The 21,223-nt window shown below is 46.1% G+C and overlaps 1 protein-coding gene across 3 annotated transcripts in view; it reads right to left on the bottom strand.

The window, feature by feature from the left end:
• Positions 1–21,223, bottom strand: part of SLC23A1 (solute carrier family 23 member 1) — a 473,358-nt gene that overhangs the window by 105,585 nt on the left and 346,550 nt on the right. The gene's annotated exons all lie outside the window — the stretch shown is intronic.

The following is a 21,223-nucleotide window of genomic DNA, read 5'->3' as shown; positions in this document are numbered from 1 at the left end:
AAAAGTGACACAATGGCAGCGATAAAGTGTCGCAAGGTCTCATAAACAAGGCCCCTAGTTTAAAGACATAAGGATTCCTGTTGCGCACGATATGGCCTACATCTCTCCCACACACTAGATGCCACATAGACCACTTAAGATTTTAACCCTCAATGTCCGGGGTCTCAATAACCCCATCAAGCGCAGGGCTGTCCTCAACTATCTGGAACACTCCACCGCTGATATTTGCCTACTACAGGAGACACATTTAATACCCAAAGATCATCATAGGATGAAATCCTGCCGAAGTGGCCTATAAATGCTATAGTCGTGCTCTCTACCTAACCAGGAAATGTATCCCTTATGCCCCTGCCATGCCGATAGAAGGCTCTCCTAGTGGGTGGAGGGTTCTGTGTCGGACTGAGCTTGTGGACTGGCACGCGGCAGATATCCACACACTGGGGGACCTCTACCAAGATGGTGCTCTTATCCCGTTCACCTCGTTGGCGGAAGAGACGGGGTTACCGGCAGGCCAATTTCTGTGTCACCGGTTGCTTATTGCGACGCTGGAGAGTAGGAGGGGAGATCTTAAAGAGGAGCCAGCACAGCACCTTACGATACAATATCTGCATGTCATGGGGCGGGGGCAGCATCTGATACGCTGTTTCGCGGGTTCCATGCGCACGGATACGGCGACCGACTTGTCTCCACTGCGCGGTAAACGGGAGGCGGACCTGGCCCGTCCGTTGGCTGACAAGGAATGGAGTAGGGCGCTACAAGGCCCCACGCGGATTCCCAGGAACATGCGGTTCTGCCAAATCCAATACTTTATTCTGCACAGGGCGTATCTTACACCCGACTCTATCAATCGGCATTTTCATCGTACGGACGCGAGCTGTCCGCGCTGCCGGTTGCTGGATGCTGGATTGGTCCACATGTTGTGGAGCTGCCCTGCGCTGGGCGTGTACTGGCGGGCGGTGCACGAAGAATTGAGTACCTGCACGGGTCGGCTTGCGCCGCTGGAGTGGTCGATCTGCCTGCTACACCTGTTTCGCCGCACCCCTCCTACGAAGGTTGCCTCACGCTTTTTTGACCTGGGCCTGGTGGTGGCGAAGAGGTTGCTTACCAAAAGTTGGAAGGCGGAGGACCCCCCCCCCCCGAGCACGAGCCTCGCGGAAATCGATGCTGGTGTGGGCGGGAGCGGAAGGGGTGGCCCTATTGAGAGAAGAAACGATGGGCCTCAGGCGGACGCCCATAGCGGCCCATTGGAATACACTCTTGCAGACCCTGACACAACTAGACGGGGACACCTTGGGTTCCAGTGGGACACACGCTGGGGATCCACCTATTGCGGAGGGGGGAGATGAAGGTCGGACAGGGAGTGAGGCATGACAGATGTCTCTAAAGGCCCTAGATGACTAGGTGTGGTACCGGAGTGTGGTAAATAATTTAATTACCGGGACTTAATTTGATACAGAAAAATAATAAAAATAGCTCAGTAAAATAAGAGGCAAAATCCGTGATATTAGAGGTTAGGAACGGACTTTATTCCAATGGACGATTTCGAAATCGTGGACTCCATGTTCCATCACCACGGAGGCTCAGGAAGTGAAGTACATACTTTATTAATAAGTAATCACTTTTATACAATAGGCATTACAGTAAAGCAAATGCAGGAGGCGTAACAATTGATAGCAGAGATAGAACATACATGCGTAGCAAAAGTGGGCGTAACTGGGTGTAATTAAAGAACGTCATCAGGTATGATGTCTTAATAGGGTGGTTCCATGAAAGAATTTTGCAATGTCAGCAGAAATACTTGGCAGAAATGCGCGCGCAGCAGCATGACGTATGATTGACGTGCGACTAGGGGGTGAAGGGGATTTGACATTTAACTCTACATGTGGCGACAGATGTCTGGAGGGTCAAGTCAACCTAATCCCAAATCATATCTAACATCCTATGTTTAAAGAACTATGTTATCCAAAAGAGAGGTCTCTTAGAGTAGAATCTTATTCTATACTGACTATACTGACTGTTAGTGCGTGTACAAGCGTCTAAGTGTCTACACTAGATGCGAGGGCAGAAGTCTTCCATGGTAATAGGGCTATGAATTACTTGCATAAAGACAGAGAAGCCGGGCCTTTGCTCGGTAGCTGGAAGAATGTTTACTTAAACTACTAGACAGGAATGCATTGGGCAGGGAGCGGAGCAGATAATTTCGAAGGTGAAATACAGTTCTTGGCAGGCAGCAAGCTGATGTCAGGCACCGTGAGCCGCGCAGGGAATGAGACAAAGTTCATGGTCACAGATGCAGGCTCAGACTGGAGCTTTCAGAGGCAGAAGGAAGAAAAAAGGCTTGATGGCAGAATCAGGGCCTACTCGCCTGAACTGTAAAATGGCATAAGTGAACCATATAAAGGCGGTGACCTTTCATACTTAGGAATGGAATGTCCGGCCCATTCATGGCGGATCTGAAAGAGGACATGTTGGCGGTGGACGTACATGTGTTTGCGTCTTCATAATTGGAACTGGAGGAAACATACATGTACTTGTGATTTATACATGAAACCGTTGGGGTCCAAGATAGGGACATAACTGACCAGGAAAATCCATATTTCCACATTCCCTCCTTGTCCCCTACTTGCCCGTTAAGAGATATCAATCTTCATCAATCCATCGATCTGTTCATATAACATCATTTGTTCTTCTTTCTTCTTCCGGGATCTTGAACGAAAACTTGGATGTGGGATACACGAGGTGGCACACAGACCACAGATCGCTGGTCCACATTGTAGACATAGACAGCAACTGAATAGTATGAGAAAGCCAATACCTAGGAAGGATAGGACCTTCCATCCAAAGGTAGATAATACACTCCAAAACCAACCGGACCAAGTCCAGGTGCCTGGACTCTGGTGTATCTGGCTTACAATCTTATGAAGGCGAGTTATGGCTTTATATACAGATGGCGCATTTTCTGGTATAAAAATGCAACAACTTGATCCGATGACCCTACAAGCTCCGCCCCTATCGGCCAGGATGACGTCAAGGACAAGACGATTTTGAAGCACAACAATCCGCATAGCAGACTGCTCTTCTGTTAAATTGCCTAAGGCGGAAATAGTTTCGTTCACTACTGCTTCAAGGGTTCTAGTTAATCTACGTATCAGCTTACTATTAGTAACGGTACCTATATAGGGAAAGAGACCTTTATTGAAATCTGTGTATTTTTCCCATGCTGTTTCAGTGTAATCGACTATTGGGAGATCTCTCCTTTCTCTATTGTGTACTAAATGAGTATTTCTGTGATAATCAGGAGGAGCTAGAAAAACAGGTGGCAAAAGGAATCCGATGTAGCAGGTACCATCCCAATCTAGAGGCAGACGTATATATGCCGTCTGACCACATATAAAATAGGAATGGCGGGAAGCTCTAGATGTCGACTTGCCTTGATCACTAAATTCTATTACAGTGGTGCATCTACTATGGCCCATATGTATGGAACCATTCTTTCTTACACATAATTCACCTTTTACTGGAAATACTGACATGGCGGGCAAAATTGGAGTAGCTTCGGATTCGACATTCAAGATCAAGAGATTAAGCGTAAAATTACCTAATCCATATACTTCATTTTCTAGATCAGTTCCTGTTCTTTTGGGAAGTCCCTCCTTGTTGGGGTGGCAGACTTTAAGTAAAACTAAGTTCAGATTTCCCCATACCCCGTTGTCTTGATAAACTGCGGAGTTCGAATCTTGGGAATTAATTAAACTAAACCATGCTCCACAGGAGCCGTTGTGTGTGAACGGGTATGGAAAGAGAGGTAGAATTCCTTTATAGTTCTGATAGGGAGGGAGTCGGCCACATATCCAACAATTTGTAGCATTGCTAACCTGATGGGAATGATGTAACATACTAATAAAAGTGTTATTGCGCAGCGCAAATCTGTATGACAATTCATGCGGAGGTAATTCACTAAAAGAATGTTCAGCAGTAACATTATAAACATGTCTAAAAATAGGATAACATATGTGCAACAATATACTTGCAGTAATTATTAAAAGACTTAGGAAAAACAGAATTAATAACGTCACTGTGCAATGACTACGCAGTGATTTACAATACGCATGTCGTTTCAGCTTTATCCTTTTGTTTCTTTCTCTGTACAGGTCTAAGGGATACATGTCAGAGACAAATTCGACCGCTTCACCTTGGAGAGGACTTAAACAATCAAATTGCCTGACGGGTTAGACCTGAGTTTTAGTTTATATAGTTCACGACTATTTAATTCAACCAAAGGAAGTTTTGAGTCAATGGGCGAAGACACACGAGGTGTGGTATTTACATCCGATGGTAGTCCATAAAATTTCTTGATATGACTTGAATGTACCCAGCCTTTTCGACCTTCGATCTTTACGGCTGTCCTCGTCGTTAGTAATACCAGCTGAGGCGACCTCCACCTAGGATCCAGCTGAGACTTCCGATCAAAGTTCCTTACTAAGACTAAATCTCCTGGAATTACGTCATGGGGTTTCACCTCAGTGTTGTCGGGAAAAGCTGCAGCTACCTGTGAACGACAAGATTGTAGTGCAGACATCAAGGAAGCCAAGTAATCTGTCAGCATATTACAGTCAATATCAGTTATTTTGCGTGGTATAGGCGTCCCCCACATATTTGGTGGCCTACCAAAGACCACTTCATAAGGAGATAGCCCTGTTCGAGAGTGCGCTACCATTCTCATGTAAAAGAGTGCAACGGGTAAGGCTACTACCCAGTCGACACCTTTCTCTCTACATATTTTAGACAATCTAATTTTCAGAGTTTGATTATGTCGTTCCACGAGACCTGCTGCCTCGGGGTGTCGGACACAATGAAACTTCCACTGATATCCTAGCAGAAGTGAAACATGTTTCATTAGTTCGGAGGAAAACGGCTGGCCGTTATCTGAGTAGACAACACGTGGTAAACCGTACCGTGGGAAGAATTCTCGAACTAGCTGCTTGGCAGTGGTCGGGGCAGTGTAATCTGATACTGGATAAGCTTCGGTCCAGCGGGAAAGAGCGCAGACAACTACGAGAACATATTTGAATCCTCGACATCGTTCCATCTGGATATAATCCATCTGGAGGACTTCAAAAGGGTGATCAGGAGGCTGAAATCCACCCTGTTCTACGGGAATGCTTTTTCCTGGGTTAAACTGACAACAGATCATACAGGTACGGACTTTTTGTTTAGCTGCTGCTCGTAAATGTTTGTTGAACCAAATGTGTTGGATGCTGTCTAGCATAGCTTTCTCTCCTAGATGCGCTGGACTGTGTATTGTATTTATGATAGCTTGGACCATAGAGTCAGGAAGAAACCATACAGATTTCTCCTTCGTCATCCATCCCTGGTCCGTTTGGATCCCTCCTAATTTCGTCCATTTCTTTATTTCGTCTGGTGTAGCATGTGTCTGTATGTCAATTACATCAAGAGCGGGATCCTTAACCATCATGCAATGTGTTGGTGTCGGGACTATTGTCTTTGTCATGTCGGATGTTTGAGTTTGAGCAGTCTGTTTAGCTGTTCTGTCAGCTAGATCATTGCCTTGAGAAATAATATCAGTAACTTTCGTATGAGCTTTACATTTCATAATTGATATTGCAGTGGGTAGATGTATTGCATCTAATAAGGCATGAATGAGGGGTCCGTGCTGAATGTGGGCACCGTGAGAAGTTAAATAACCTCTCTCTCGCCACAGCACGCCGAAGTCATGTACAACTCCGAATGCATAACGTGAATCAGTGTATATGTTGACTTTTTTATTTGTGGCTTGAATACAGGCTTGTGTCAGAGCAATAAGCTCTGCTGCTTGAGCTGACAAGGTATTTATACAGTTTGTTTCAATGACTTCAGTATCTGTTGTGACTGCATATGCGGCCACTAACTCTCCTGTACCTGTTCTCATACATGAACCATCTACATACAACGTCAGGTTTGGGTCTGACAATGGAACGTCTGTCAAATCTTGCCTGGGTTTCGTCGTGATAGTGATAACTTCAATACAATCATGTGCAAGTGGGTCTGTTCCATTTACAGGTAACAGTGTGGCAGGATTCAATGTACTACAACGTCTGATTTCTATATGTGGCTGAAACAATGTTAATTCGTAACCCGTGAGTCGTGCTACAGTCAAGTGTTGTGTTTGTGTGCGGTTCAAGAGAACCTCTACTGCATGTGGTACTTGTACTGTCAATGGATGTCCTAACACTATGGCATCGCTTTGTCTAATTGCTAAAGCTGTTGCTGCCACTGATTTCAGGCACGCAGGCAGAGCCTGAGCTACGGGATCTAATGTACTAGAAAAATAAGCACACGGTTTGTGTGATCCTGCTTGTTCCTGTGTGAGTACTGACAAGGCAGTACCTTCGCGTTCTGTAACAAAGAGCGTAAATTGTTTGCTGTAACATGGTGTTGCTAGGACAGGTGCTTGACATAAAGCTTTCTTTAAACTTTCAAAAGCGTGTGTATGTTCCTGAGTCCAAGGGAGAACAGTCGATGTGGCTACCTCCTGTGTTGTCAATTGAATGAGTGGTTTTGCTAAAAATGCATATTGAGGGATCCACTGCCTACAATATGAAGTGAGGCCTATAAAAGCCCGCACCTCCTTTTGTGTCTTGGGTATTGGCATATGCGATCTGGTGTAAGCTGCCTTCCCTCCTTGGACAGCGAGTGACCAAGGTAAACAACTCGCTGGACACAGAATTGCAGCTTAGAAAGGGACACCTTGTGTCCCTTTTCGGCCAAAAATTGTAATACCGTCAGTGATGCTTTCTCACATTCAGGTTCGTTTCTAGCGGTGATCAGCAGATCATCGACATATTGAAGCAGGGCAGTGTTGACTGGCATGTGTATACTGTCAAGTTCTCGTTTCAGTGCTTGGCTATAGATGCTGGGGCTTTCTGTAAATCCTTGGGGTGCGCGTGTGAATTTAAAGCTTCGTCCATTTAAACTAAATCCGAACAAGTATTGACTTTCTGGATCTATTGGGACGCTGAAAAAGGCATTCTTGAGATCAATTACAGTAAAGAATGTTGCTTCGGAATCAATAGCTGTCAATTCAATTCAATTCAAATAGACTTTATTCGGATTTCAAAAACCATCCATAAAAGCACAAAATAAATTTTAAAACACACATGTAATGCTGCGACTTATTTTTTACAAATATAATTTATAAAAACAACAATGAAAACTCAAATGGCCTTTATACTATACAATGCATAGAACTACCTTAATACAATATATAGCGGCGTATAGCAAAGGATAAATATAGTTATCATGAGAACAAGACAAATGCATTATAACACATTAGGTTAGTGCAGATCACGTTTTAAAGTGCAAAGTGCATATCTTGGTATAAAATTTAATCAATTCTCAAGGACCTGCGAGAGCATACAATAGCATTAAGAAAATTGCTAACTCTAAAAATTAATTCATCAGATCCCAACATTAAGAAATGTCTATAAGCGCGATTGAGGTCGGTCAAATCATGTTTTCTACAATAGGGGATTAGATAGTGCCTTGTAAACTTCGTGTAAAAACCACAGCCAAAAATAAAGTGTAGCATACTCTGGGTTCCGCCGCGGTCACATGGACAATTTAATTTTTCCAGATTTTTGGTGTACCCCAATGGGAAACAAATTAGATTGATAATACTCCGATCCCTGAATCTGAAGAGTAGGGTCCTCTTCCATCTGCCCAGTTTTTTGCATAAGTAGGGCTGAGGTAACATAGAAAGTTCAAGGGATAATTCCTGGATTTGTAGATAACTGATAGTAGATGGTTTCACAGAATCTACTCTTTCCCTCTCTATGTGATAATGGTGATAGAGTGCCCTTCGCACTAAATTTTTATGGGAGCCGTCAATCTGGTCGGGATTTGTAAAGAGATGACCATAATTAACACTCATGAGGCTCTTTTCTACCGCATTAATCCAGGGAATTGAGTTGACATTCTCGCAGTTTAGACAGTCCATAATGATCTCGCGGGACAGGGAAGCTGCCGGGTTTTTCCAGACCCTTAACCAGAACAGTGCGGGTCTGGCTCTTATAAAATCCTCAACATAATGTAGTTTTAATTCATTATGGCATACAGTAGTTGGTGCACAAATGACTCCCCCCAAAATTTTCCGGCAGAATCTGTTCTCTTCTCTCTGTAATTCGGAACAATTCGAAAACCCCCAAACTTCAGCCCCGTATGTGCCAGTTGGGAGACATTGGCTCCGATAAATTTGTAATAGGCTGGGAACCACGTCCGCCTGGCGTGGTTGGCGGAGAGAGATAACAGAATTGATCGATTTTGAGAGTTTATTTCTCCCCATTGCAACGTGGGGTTGCCACGAGCCACTATTAGAAAATAGAAGGCCCAAATATGGGAAAGTGCAAGTGCTTTTTAAAGAGTTTTGGCCTATCGCGATCATTGGGATTTTATAGTTTTTAGGACCGCAGGTCATTATAAAAGATTTGCTGAAATTAGTGCACAAACCTAAGTCAGACATATAGTCGACAAATCCCGAAATTAAAATACGTAGGGCGTTCGGGGTGCGGCCTATAAGTACCGCATCATCCGCGTAGAGTAACGCTGGGATTGGTTTCTTATTAATCATAGGAACGTCTTTTGTCAGGTTGCATAAAGAATGGGTTAATTCATTGATGTATAATATAAAAAGCAAGGGGGCCAGAACGCAGCCCTGCCTGACCCCCTTGCCTATTAAAATTTCGTTTGAGACCTCGCCTTCATTATTTATTCGGACGCGGGCCTTCAAGTTGCAGTGGAGGTTGGCCAAAAAGTGGACTAATGGTTCGTCTAAGCCGTAGTTTAGGAGAATGGACCACAAGCGGGAGCGGTTTACAAAATCAAATGCTGAGCTCAGGTCCATGAACCCAAAATACAGAGGGGATTGTTTAGCTCTTGTATATTTGGCCATTATAAGGTTGAGGTTCAGGCATTGTTCCACCGTGCCAAGTTTGCTCCTAAAGCCTAACTGGCAGCGGTGGATGATGGAGTTATCATCTGCCCATGTGCTAATTCTATCAAATAAGACCCTGCCAAGGACCTTCAGGGTATTATCGATCAGCGATATTGGTCGATAACACCCCGGGTCCAACCTGTTTCCCTTTTTGAAAATAGGTACAATAGTACTACAGGACCAAGTCGGGGGGATAGATTCCTTGCTCAGGTTATTAAAAAGGTTACAGAGTAAGGGGGCCCAGAATCTTATATTGGATTTAATCTGATCAATAGACAGGCCATCCGGGCCTGGTGCCTTATTACCGGCACTATTTCCAATAGTTTCCTCTACCTCCTCTAGTGTTATAACGATAGTACTGTCTGGGAAATTATCCTCAGTATGATCTCCATCTTCCGCATATAATTTCGAAAAGTGGGTGACCCATAAGTCTCCTGTGATATTGCAGTTGATTGGGGTGATGTTACTTCCCAGGGCTCTCAAATTCTTTACGTTTCTCCAAAACCCGGTTGAGTCTTTTAGGGCAGCAGATTTCGTTAGGTTATCCCAGTGACTTATTAAAAGCTCCTCAGTTCTGACTTTTAGTGCGTGTTTATATTTAAAGCGCAGTGAACTGACAAGGGACACATCGCGGGGTTTAACTGCCAAGGCCTTTCTAAGTTCTCTATTGGCCCTCGAGCAATTGGTGTCAAACCATCTTTGATCGGTTACGTTATGTTCTTTTGACGGTCTGGATATTGCCCTTTTTATAGCTATGCATAAATCACAAAAAGACTTAATTATGTCGGGGCCTTCGAATGCTAAACATTTGGAGATCAGCAGAGGGTTATTCCTGATCACAGTAGATAGGATCTCATGGTTGTCGACCCCTCTCCAGACAATCCTAAGCCTGTCTGTAGAGACAGTGATATTTTGGGCTCCTGTCTCACAAGGGCCTGTAGGTTTATTGATAGATTTGAGTTGGATTACTATGGGCAGATGATCGCTATATGGGCTATTAACAACCTCAGCGCCAAATAATACTTCACTAAGGCGGGAAGAGGTAAATATGTAATCAATCGTAGATGAACTACCACGGCCAATGTAGGTAGGGGCCGGCTCAATTCCCTCGGAGGATCCACATAGGCTCATTACATCATCTAGATCCCTGCTATGTAATAAATCCAATAATTCGGTACCTCGTCGGCAGGGCAATGATGTTTGGTGGATGTGGGCATTAAAGTCTCCACCAACACAAATGCCATCAAATTGGCCAAACTTTTCCCCATTTGCAACATCATCAATCAAATTAAACAGTTCCAAAAAAGTAGGATTTGGATGGTTGATAAAATCATTATTATAAAAGTTTATGAGACAAATTCTTAACCTTGCAACATATTTCACAGCTATCAGATGTTTACTGACCACATGTAAAGGTTCAATTTTCACGTCTTTAGAAACTTTTGCCCAGATGGATAAACCACCACTTGGTCGCCCCGAAACAGAGGGCAGAGCAGTAAGGTTATGGGCAAAAAAGCCCTCTAGTAATTGAGGACATGTACACCATGTTTCCTGCAACATTACCACATCAAAATGACTTATCCATGTAACCCATTCTTTAATTTTCATCTTACTTGAAAGGCCAGCAATATTCCAACTAATGATACTGAAAGTATCAATTGGTGGATTAGTAATGCGAAAAGGCTGGGCAATGGGAAGATAGGGGCGTACTACAAGGGGTGAAATTGATCCATCTGGACAGGACTCAGAAGTATTTATAAAATTTGCCCTTTCCAAAGGCGTTGTACTAATAGCCTTATCCGGTGTAGTGGGGAGGGTTAATAGTGGTCAATCCAGGCTGCCTAATTCAGATAGGGCGGAAAATCTGTTGAACAAAGGAATTGTGTTAGGGGCCGTTTGGAATATTCTGTGTGGAGGCCTATAAAAATGGCCCAATGGGTGAAGAGTTATTGCAGTCGATGTATTGGCATAGGTATTATGTGTGTCTAAAAAGAATCTTACTGAACTCGGGTGTCGAAAGTTAATCACTATGCAGTCCCCACTGATATTTTTGTGTTGTGGGCCCACCCAGCTTACCCGACGGGTTGATATAATCTCATTAGATATGTTCCATCTTGCCCCTTTATGTTTAGTCAGCCAATCAGTGCATTTATTGTGCAATTGTTGCCATGACTCACTTTGGTTTTCATGAAGGGCTGGTACACCAGCTAGCACAAGAACATATGGGCAGGCTTCTGGGGGTAAGTGAAGTGATGGTCCTAAATTATTAGTGGTGCTATTTCTTACTGTCGCACCTCTACTTACACTTACACTTACAGGTTTATTGCCTGTCCTATCTTTTCGGGTTACTGATGGGCTGATAGTAGGATTGGCGTCCGAGCTCACAGTATTAGTAATAGCTCTTCCTGCTGCTCCAAAAGAATCATAATTTGGGCCCTTAGTCAGTACAGGTTGGATGTTGGTTAAAGTACTACTAGAAGGAACGGCTTTAACCGCTGTTGAGCTTTTAGTGTTACTGTGGCCAGAGTCATTAGTAATGATCAAACCTCCCTCCCTCAGATCATTGCATAATGATTCTAATTTGTTCATAATTTTTTCTCCCCGGGCGACATCCACACTCATGGTGCCTTTCCTTTTAATTTCCTCTTTTTTCACAAGGGTTTCAATTTTGTCCAATCTTTTAAAAACAAGATTAAATTGCTTAGCTATTTGAATTTCGACTTGCTTAAAAATGGTATCAACGATAGTTTCAACCAGGTTACCATTGACTTTCGAATGGATATTGCGATCAGTATGCTCAGTCTGGGTGCTGACCGAATTGTCAATCTCATCACATAGTCTGACGACCTCACATATACCCTTATCCCGGCCATGAGGCTCTGGACTACAGGCAGGAACGGTAGATCTTCCCGCTCCTTCATCCAATGGTGAAAGTTGCGAAGGTAAATCCTCAATGGAGCCTGATAACACTATTTCACAGTCATTCCCTTTATTTTTATTCCATAAGCTTTGTGGCGTGGGTTGATTTCTACTGTGGCTTGGTTGTTTCCTTTTGTTTATGGTGCATTTCACTTGGCCTCTCTTGCGTTTCTCCCTTGTTGTTTTAACAGGGCATGTTGTTTTGTCTGGAGCGGATTTCACTAATTGAACAGTTCCAGGTGCAGTCACCAAGCTGGTTGAGTCAATAATGGAAGTTACATTATCAGTTTGTGCTGATGTTTTGATGACTGTTACTGTAGGGGAGAGGGGGAGACCCAAGGTAGGAGAATCGTTAAGGGACTGGGAGTTTAACAGGGTAGTAGTAGGAAGTCCAAAGGACATCCTACGTTCCGTGTCCGCTATCTCGTTGGTAACCATGGTGAGGGCATTAGCCAGTAATACATCAATCGATGTGGGCAGCTCGATGGGGGTAGCAGTATTAGCAGGTATAGGTTTTGTGCGTTTCACCATGATGTAAATACCTGTAAGGCTTTAGCGAAGCAAGGGGGGTGGCCCAGCCCAGCCTCTTCCTGCCCCGGACGGCCACAGACGGCCCGCCCTCTGCCCGGGCTCAGCCCGGCGCCGCCCGCGCGCGTCCCGCGACGCGGAGGGAGCCGCCGATTTTAAAGCGCCTCCGGGCGCGCAATCACCAAGAAGGGGGCGTGGCAGTGGAGGCTCACGGGAGCTGTAGTCTCCCCACACCGCGGCCCTCGATGTCGTCAGGGCAGCGGGGGAGACAAACAGCGTGGGTGCCCCGCCAAGAATGCGCCGTTCAATGGCTCCGGTAGGTGAGTGGCGTCAGTGCTGGTGCTATTTCAGAATTCCCCCGCTCCACCGAGGGAGCCGCCGATTTTAAAGCGCCTCCGGGCGCGCAATCACCAAGAAGGGGGCGTGGCAGTGGAGGCTCACGGGAGCTGTAGTCTCCCCACACCGCGGCCCTCGATGTCGTCAGGGCAGCGGGGGAGACAAACAGCGTGGGTGCCCCGCCAAGAATGCGCCGTTCAATGGCTCCGGTAGGTGAGTGGCGTCAGTGCTGGTGCTATTTCAGAATTCCCCCGCTCCACCGAGGGAGCCGCCGATTTTAAAGCGCCTCCGGGCGCGCAATCACCAAGAAGGGGGCGTGGCAGTGGAGGCTCACGGGAGCTGTAGTCTCCCCACACCGCGGCCCTCGATGTCGTCAGGGCAGCGGGGGAGACAAACAGCGTGGGTGCCCCGCCAAGAATGCGCCGTTCAATGGCTCCGGTAGGTGAGTGGCGTCAGTGCTGGTGCTATTTCAGAATTCCCCCGCTCCACCGAGGGAGCCGCCGATTTTAAAGCGCCTCCGGGCGCGCAATCACCAAGAAGGGGGCGTGGCAGTGGAGGCTCACGGGAGCTGTAGTCTCCCCACACCGCGGCCCTCGATGTCGTCAGGGCAGCGGGGGAGACAAACAGCGTGGGTGCCCCGCCAAGAATGCGCCGTTCAATGGCTCCGGTAGGTGAGTGGCGTCAGTGCTGGTGCTATTTCAGAATTCCCCCGCTCCACCGAGGGAGCCGCCGATTTTAAAGCGCCTCCGGGCGCGCAATCACCAAGAAGGGGGCGTGGCAGTGGAGGCTCACGGGAGCTGTAGTCTCCCCACACCGCGGCCCTCGATGTCGTCAGGGCAGCGGGGGAGACAAACAGCGTGGGTGCCCCGCCAAGAATGCGCCGTTCAATGGCTCCGGTAGGTGAGTGGCGTCAGTGCTGGTGCTATTTCAGAATTCCCCCGCTCCACCGAGGGAGCCGCCGATTTTAAAGCGCCTCCGGGCGCGCAATCACCAAGAAGGGGGCGTGGCAGTGGAGGCTCACGGGAGCTGTAGTCTCCCCACACCGCGGCCCTCGATGTCGTCAGGGCAGCGGGGGAGACAAACAGCGTGGGTGCCCCGCCAAGAATGCGCCGTTCAATGGCTCCGGTAGGTGAGTGGCATCAGTGCTGGTGCTATTTCAGAATTCCCCCGCTCCACCGAGGGAGCCGCCGATTTTAAAGCGCCTCCGGGCGCGCAATCACCAAGAAGGGGGCGTGGCAGTGGAGGCTCACGGGAGCTGTAGTCTCCCCACACCGCGGCCCTCGATGTCGTCAGGGCAGCGGGGGAGACAAACAGCGTGGGTGCCCCGCCAAGAATGCGCCGTTCAATGGCTCCGGTAGGTGAGTGGCGTCAGTGCTGGTGCTATTTCAGAATTCCCCCGCTCCACCGAGGGAGCCGCCGATTTTAAAGCGCCTCCGGGCGCGCAATCACCAAGAAGGGGGCGTGGCAGTGGAGGCTCACGGGAGCTGTAGTCTCCCCACACCGCGGCCCTCGATGTCGTCAGGGCAGCGGGGGAGACAAACAGCGTGGGTGCCCCGCCAAGAATGCGCCGTTCAATGGCTCCGGTAGGTGAGTGGCGTCAGTGCTGGTGCTATTTCAGAATTAGCTGTCAGTAATGAAGAGATGTCTGGAACTACGGGGTATTGTGGTACAATACATTTATTTAATTCGCGCAGATCAATAACCAATCGATATACTGGTGGAGCCTTTGGATCAGTTCGTTTAAGAATCGGAATTATCGGTGAATTACATACATTGGAGTCGGTCTCCACAACCACTCCTTGGCCAATAAGCTCGTCAATGATTTGCAGTAAAGCCATTACAGCATCTGGGTGTAACTTGTATTGTCGTATTCGTGGTAGTACCACTCCTGCCTTTAGTGTGACTCGATATGGTGTAATGTTCATGCAACCAACATCTGTAGGGCCTTGTGCCCATAAATGTGTGGGTAAAGTCTGCAGTCGGGAATCCATGTCTCGGGACACATAGTGCCCTTTGAAATCTCGTAAAAACAATCTTACTCCTTCCGGAGAACAACATATTATAGCTCCTAGAGCTTTCAAAGTTTTTATACCTAACAAGTTTTCTGGACATGATTTAGTAAGCAATAAATCTGTAGTTCGGGTCAAAGGTCCTATCGTAAGTGGAAGAGGCTGTGATACTTCATTAACAATAGGTTTTCCTGAAAAACCAAGGGAAATATTCTGTGAGCCTGAGAGGGGTGCCCCTGGAACTTCACTACGTTTTATAGTTGTTCGACTTGCCCCTGTATCAAGTAAAAATGTTCTATCTTGGCCTAATAGTTCACTATGTACATAAGGTCCTTCTTGGTCTACAGGGACCTCGATAAGGGGTAAGTCAACTTCCCTCTCTAGGCTGGTTCATGCGTATCGTTGATAATCAGGATATTCATACTGTGCGGTCTGGTACAGCTGTCGTGTCGTTGTTTGTGTGGCAGCAACAGGCAGCGCTGGTGCAGCTGGCACAAACTGTATAGACTGTTGTGGAGCTGGCATGGACTGGGCATGCTGCGGTGCTCCTTGTTCATTCTGATCCTGTCTAGGTGGCCGTGGTCTTTCTTGTGTTTTACCTGTGGCGATATTACGCTTCAAGACTGGGCAATCGTGTATGTAATGACCTGGTTGTTTACAATAGTTGCATGTCCCTTTTACAGGTCCTGCTGAATCACCGGACTGTGTCGTACCCTTTTTATGACCTTCAGCTGGAACTGTCTGGGAGACTAGCATTTTCATTTTTGTGTCTTTCATGCGTCTCTGCTCATGTTCTTGTTCCTCTCTAATTCTATTGTAATGGTACTGTAACATTTGTAACATTTGTGATGGGGTATTACCTTGCCAGGTACTCTCGAATTTTAATACTCTATTCTTCACCTGGGGCAAGGAATTTTCAACTAATTTTGTCACAAACAGATGTGGGTATGACTCGCTACTTGCTTTTATACCACTATTTATACCAAAACATTTTTCGAATCGAGCATAGAAATCACTAGTGTCTTCATCTTGCTTTTGTTTACAGGCTGAGATTGCACCCCAGTCTTCCTTTTTCGTGGTTAATAAACGTGGCAGTACCTGTACTAGTAAACCTGGTAGTGCTTTAGTTTTATCCCCAAGCCCTGCTCCTGCAGTTCGGGCCTTTTCTTCTGCTTCTAAGGTTGTCCATTCTATCTTTTGGTCTCCCACCTCCCACTCTTTTTCCTTGAGTTTTTCATAAATGCCAGCAGGCATTAATACCTTTAATATTGTCATAATGTCGGGATAGGTATACTCTCCCATGAGTAACATGTCTTTGATTTCTCGGTGGAAACCCGCTGGGTCTTTGTCATGACTGGGCACCACTTTCTTCATTTCTAACAATTCTATTTTCGATATGGGCGTATATACATATACACGTTTAAACTGATTGTCCTCGCCCTTTATTGGGTGTACTTCTCGTAAGGGATTCTGTCTGTCCATGTAATACGTCGTTCTTTCCTTGATGGGCAGTGAGACATGTTCTGGGCATACAAAAAGACTGTACTGCTTTCTTGATTCTAGTATTTCTCTAATTAATTTAGTACCTGAACCTCTCCATCTATTCGTGAGTAATTCAGTCAATATATCAGGTAAAGGACCAGGATCGGAATGTTGGCTTTTATAAAGTATAAGAAGTTGTTGAATCATATAAATCCCAGCTAAACGCTGTTCATCTGGGGTGAGGTTCAAAAATGTGTGTGCTACTGTATCATCACCATATTTTCCGGGACTGTCAACCCACTGAACGGCTGACCTGGCTAATTCTTGTTCATCCATAGAATCGAGAAAATGATAACCCCTTCGTTCTCGGAGTAATTTGTCAGCGGCTTGGAACGAATGCTCGGGGGACCTTATATTTATTATAGGTGTTTGGAAATTCCTGTTATTATCTGGACATACCGGACGTATCGGGTCAGTGAAACATCTAGTACTATTACAAGATCTTCCTCTACCTACATAGGCTATGGTTTCTGACTGTCCTGTGGGCAGTCCTAATCCTTCCTCCTCCTCATTTTGTTCGAACTCGTCTACCGCTAATCTCTCTTCGTGTAGGCGTTCTATTTCTTTACGGATCTTTCGGCACATGGCTATTATACATTTTTGCCTATCATGTCTCCCTTCTGATATATTCTGGCTCCATCTGGTAAGGGTTTGCATTATTTCCGGATCTACCCCCGGTCGGTCTTGATTTCTGATTACACAATTTATGAGGAAACGTAACAGTTCGCCCTGTATCTCCACTTTCTGGTATTCCATAGCTCTGTTAATACATTCAGAATCTCGCCCTGTTTGGACATAATGATATATATTGTCTAAATGCATAGTCATTCCTGGTAGCTTTCCTAAATACATCGCAGCTCGTCTGATACGTAATGAGGCCAGGACCATTTCGTCCTCTTTGCCGGGCACAGGGTCATATCTACAATCTACTAGAAGTTCCTTAAGCGTGCGGGAATTTATGAGTTTGGGGGTACGTGGATGTGCTGATTCTTGAAAAGTAAGTTTATTTATTCTGGGTGGCGTAGAAAAAATGTTGGTAGCACCTCCGGTAGCCCCGTCTGGGGTATCGGACGTGAAAGGATTCGTTGAACGTGATACAGCAACTATAGGTGTGGACACAGCTGTAGGAGTAGCTGTAGGAACAGATGTGGAAACAGATGTGCTTGCCGGAACTTGTGTCAGGATTTGATGCTGTAAGGATACAGATACAGGGTCTTGGCGTTGAACCTCCCCGGCAGACGGTCTATGTGGGGCGGGGTTAGCATACTCGGGAGCTGCGTCATCTAAATATGAGGAAAGAAAAACATCTTCTGCTGTTCTAGGATGCCCCTTGGGATGCATTTTTATTGGGAACAATGGGGGTGGCAAGTCTTTTGGTATCTTCGGAGTAGCCGTAGGTAATCCCTCGGCCAGAAGGGGATACATACCATTCATAAGGGCATTTCTTTGTCTGTCTACTTGTTCTGATTTCACTCGTGTACCTTCTTGAATTAATAGATTTTCTCGGACTTTATTTGAATTTTCCTTACTCCTCTCTTCCTGTCTACGTGCTTTTTCTGTACGTCTATACGATTCTTTACGCCATAATTCAATGGCGTCTTTCTGTGACTGTCTGGCTTTCCTTTTCCATAATTCTTCCTCTACTTTCACGATGCAATCTGCATCCCAGGTCCCAGCTGCGGGCCACCTCTGACTTTCTGGTAATTCCTTAGTGTAGTCTACCCATAGATCAAGAAATAATATGGCGTCTAGGCCATGTTTATGATACATGAAGTACCCTGGAGTGTCCCTAGGAGGAATGGGAACAGCTTCTTCGAGTACCCCTTTTCTAGTTGTGATCTGTCTTAGTTTCGAAAAGAGCGGCATATTGAGAACTGATCTGATACTTGGTCTTGAACAAACTTAATACAATAAAACACAATAATGAACAGTCATTCATACCACAATATGCAGGACGTATTAACACATTTAACATTTAACGTTTTAAATGAGCAACAATGATGATGACGATCTAAGAAAACTTAATCACAAAACATAATTCTCAGCATTAACTGATTTATTCTGAATTTTATATACTTGATATACTAGATATACTGCTAAACAGTACAGATACACTGCTAAAACAGTGCAGACCGGATTTGTGTACCCAAACCCGTCTGGATCGGCACAACTTATGTGCACGCCAGAACGCCTCCCCAGTAATGGTACTCACCGGGTAGCTCGGAACGGAAGGCCTCGGAACGGAACTGAACTGAACTGGACTGGACTCGACTCGAAAACTTCGGAAACTTCGGGACATCGGAAACCTGGTGGGCCTCTGTATACCTCGGATCTTGCTCTCTCAGCTAGGCTCTGGTCGGGATACTTCGCACTTCTCACCGCCTCGTCTGGGTGTTGATCGCAGCCTCAGTCGCCCCCGCTTGACCGGAGGGAGATACAGGAAATCCTGCTGGTACGCGTTGTTGTCCGTCCAGCTGTGGCAGGAGACCGGGCCTGCAACGCACCGCCGGCGCGTGAGATGAGAAAGTGTCCCTATTCGGGCGCCATTCATGTGGTAAATAATTTAATTACCGGGACTTAATTTGATACAGAAAAATAATAAAAATAGCTCAGTAAAATAAGAGGCAAAATCCGTGATATTAGAGGTTAGGAACGGACTTTATTCCAATGGACGATTTCGAAATCGTGGACTCCATGTTCCATCACCACGGAGGCTCAGGAAGTGAAGTACATACTTTATTAATAAGTAATCACTTTTATACAATAGGCATTACAGTAAAGCAAATGCAGGAGGCGTAACAATTGATAGCAGAGATAGAACATACATGCGTAGCAAAAGTGGGCGTAACTGAGTGTAATTAAAGAACGTCATCAGGTATGATGTCTTAATAGGGTGGTTCCATGAAAGAATTTTGCAATGTCAGCAGAAATACTTGGCAGAAATGCGCGCGCAGCAGCATGACGTATGATTGACGTGCGACTAGGGGGTGAAGGGGATTTGACATTTAACTCTACATGTGGCGACAGATGTCTGGAGGGTCAAGTCAACCTAATCCCAAATCATATCTAACATCCTATGTTTAAAGAACTATGTTATCCAAAAGAGAGGTCTCTTAGAGTAGAATCTTATTCTATACTGACTATACTGACTGTTAGTGCGTGTACAAGCGTCTAAGTGTCTACACTAGATGCGAGGGCAGAAGTCTTCCATGGTAATAGGGCTATGAATTACTTGCATAAAGACAGAGAAGCCGGGCCTTTGCTCGGTAGCTGGAAGAATGTTTACTTAAACTACTAGACAGGAATGCATTGGGCAGGGAGCGGAGCAGATAATTTCGAAGGTGAAATACAGTTCTTGGCAGGCAGCAAGCTGATGTCAGGCACCGTGAGCCGCGCAGGGAATGAGACAAAGTTCATGGTCACAGATGCAGGCTCAGACTGGAGCTTTCAGAGGCAGAAGGAAGAAAAAAGGCTTGATGGCAGAATCAGGGCCTACTCGCCTGAACTGTAAAATGGCCTAAGTGAACCATATAAAGGCGGTGACCTTTCATACTTAGGAATGGAATGTCCGGCCCATTCATGGCGGATCTGAAAGAGGACATGTTGGCGGTGGACGTACATGTGTTTGCGTCTTCATAATTGGAACTGGAGGAAACATACATGTACTTGTGATTTATACATGAAACCGTTGGGGTCCAAGATAGGGGACATAACTGACCAGGAAAATCCATATTTCCACAGGAGTGTGGCAAGACATGTTCAATCACGCTGACTGTACGTGGGGATATGGGCTTGCAGGGGGGGTCCGGTTGGGGGGTGGAAAACGGGGATGTACCAGAGAATGCTGTAGCTGCTGCTGTTGTTTGATAGAGGCACTTGTTGTTTTGCCCTCTCTTCTTATTGTTTAAGGGAACTGTTTATTGCAATGCAATGGGGAAGTACGGATGCATCATGAGTGGCTCCTCTAGGGGTAGCCACCCAGCGATGTGTGAGCAGAGGGAGTTACTGAGATAGTGGGGCTGGGTGGGAGGCCCGTAATGTTCATTTTCCCTAATGGGTGCGTGTAGCACCTGATCCTGTTTGTCACTATGCCCATACCCATTGATGTATCATTGGTCTTGTTTCAATATTTGGCCGTCAGGCTGCTCCAATGTAATGGGTACTGTGACTATATCTATGAAATACCAATAAACAGATTTCATAATAATAGGATGAAATCCTGCGCCTTCCCCACACAGATGTTCTCCTCCAATTCCACTAAGTCAGCAGGGGTTGCTATCACCGTTCCCTTTAAGGCACGCGCGCGCGCACCTCCCCTAACGTCAGCGCGCACTGCCGTCAGGGGAGCCCGCACAACGCAGCTAGGACGTCCCGCAGGAGAAGAGAGTCGCAGCGCCGCTTTAAAGAAGCGAGCGGCGCGAAAAGCAGGCACTTTTGATGCAGTGCCGGAGGAGTCGTGACGAGTGCTGGTAAGGGGGCTTGTGGGGGCTTGGGGGCTTGTGGGAACTTGGGGGCTTGTGGCGGCTTGGGGGCTTGTGGCAGCTTGGGGGCTTGTGGTGGCTTGGGGGCGTGTGGCTGCAGAGCGCGGGGCAGATTGTGGCCTTTTGTTTACGTATTGATGGTAATCACAGCCCGTGAAGGGGCTCTGATTACCATCAATCCTTAAACAAAAGGCCACAATCGTCCCCGCGCTTTACTAATAAAAGAGTAGAGTCAGTTTAAAAACACAGCGTGTACCAAAGTACACGCTGTGTTTTTAAACTGGCTCTACTCTTTTGTTAGTAAAGCGCGGTGCGGGGACGATTGTGGCCTTTTGTTTAAGTATTGATGGTAATCACAGCCCGTGAAGGGGCTCTGATTACCATCAATACTTAAACAAAAGGCCACAATCGTCCCCGCA

This window comes from Triturus cristatus, chromosome 7, assembly GCF_964204655.1.
Source record: "Triturus cristatus chromosome 7, aTriCri1.1, whole genome shotgun sequence".
Lineage (NCBI taxonomy): Eukaryota > Metazoa > Chordata > Amphibia > Caudata > Salamandridae > Triturus > Triturus cristatus.
This window is presented reverse-complemented; position numbering and strand designations above follow the sequence as displayed.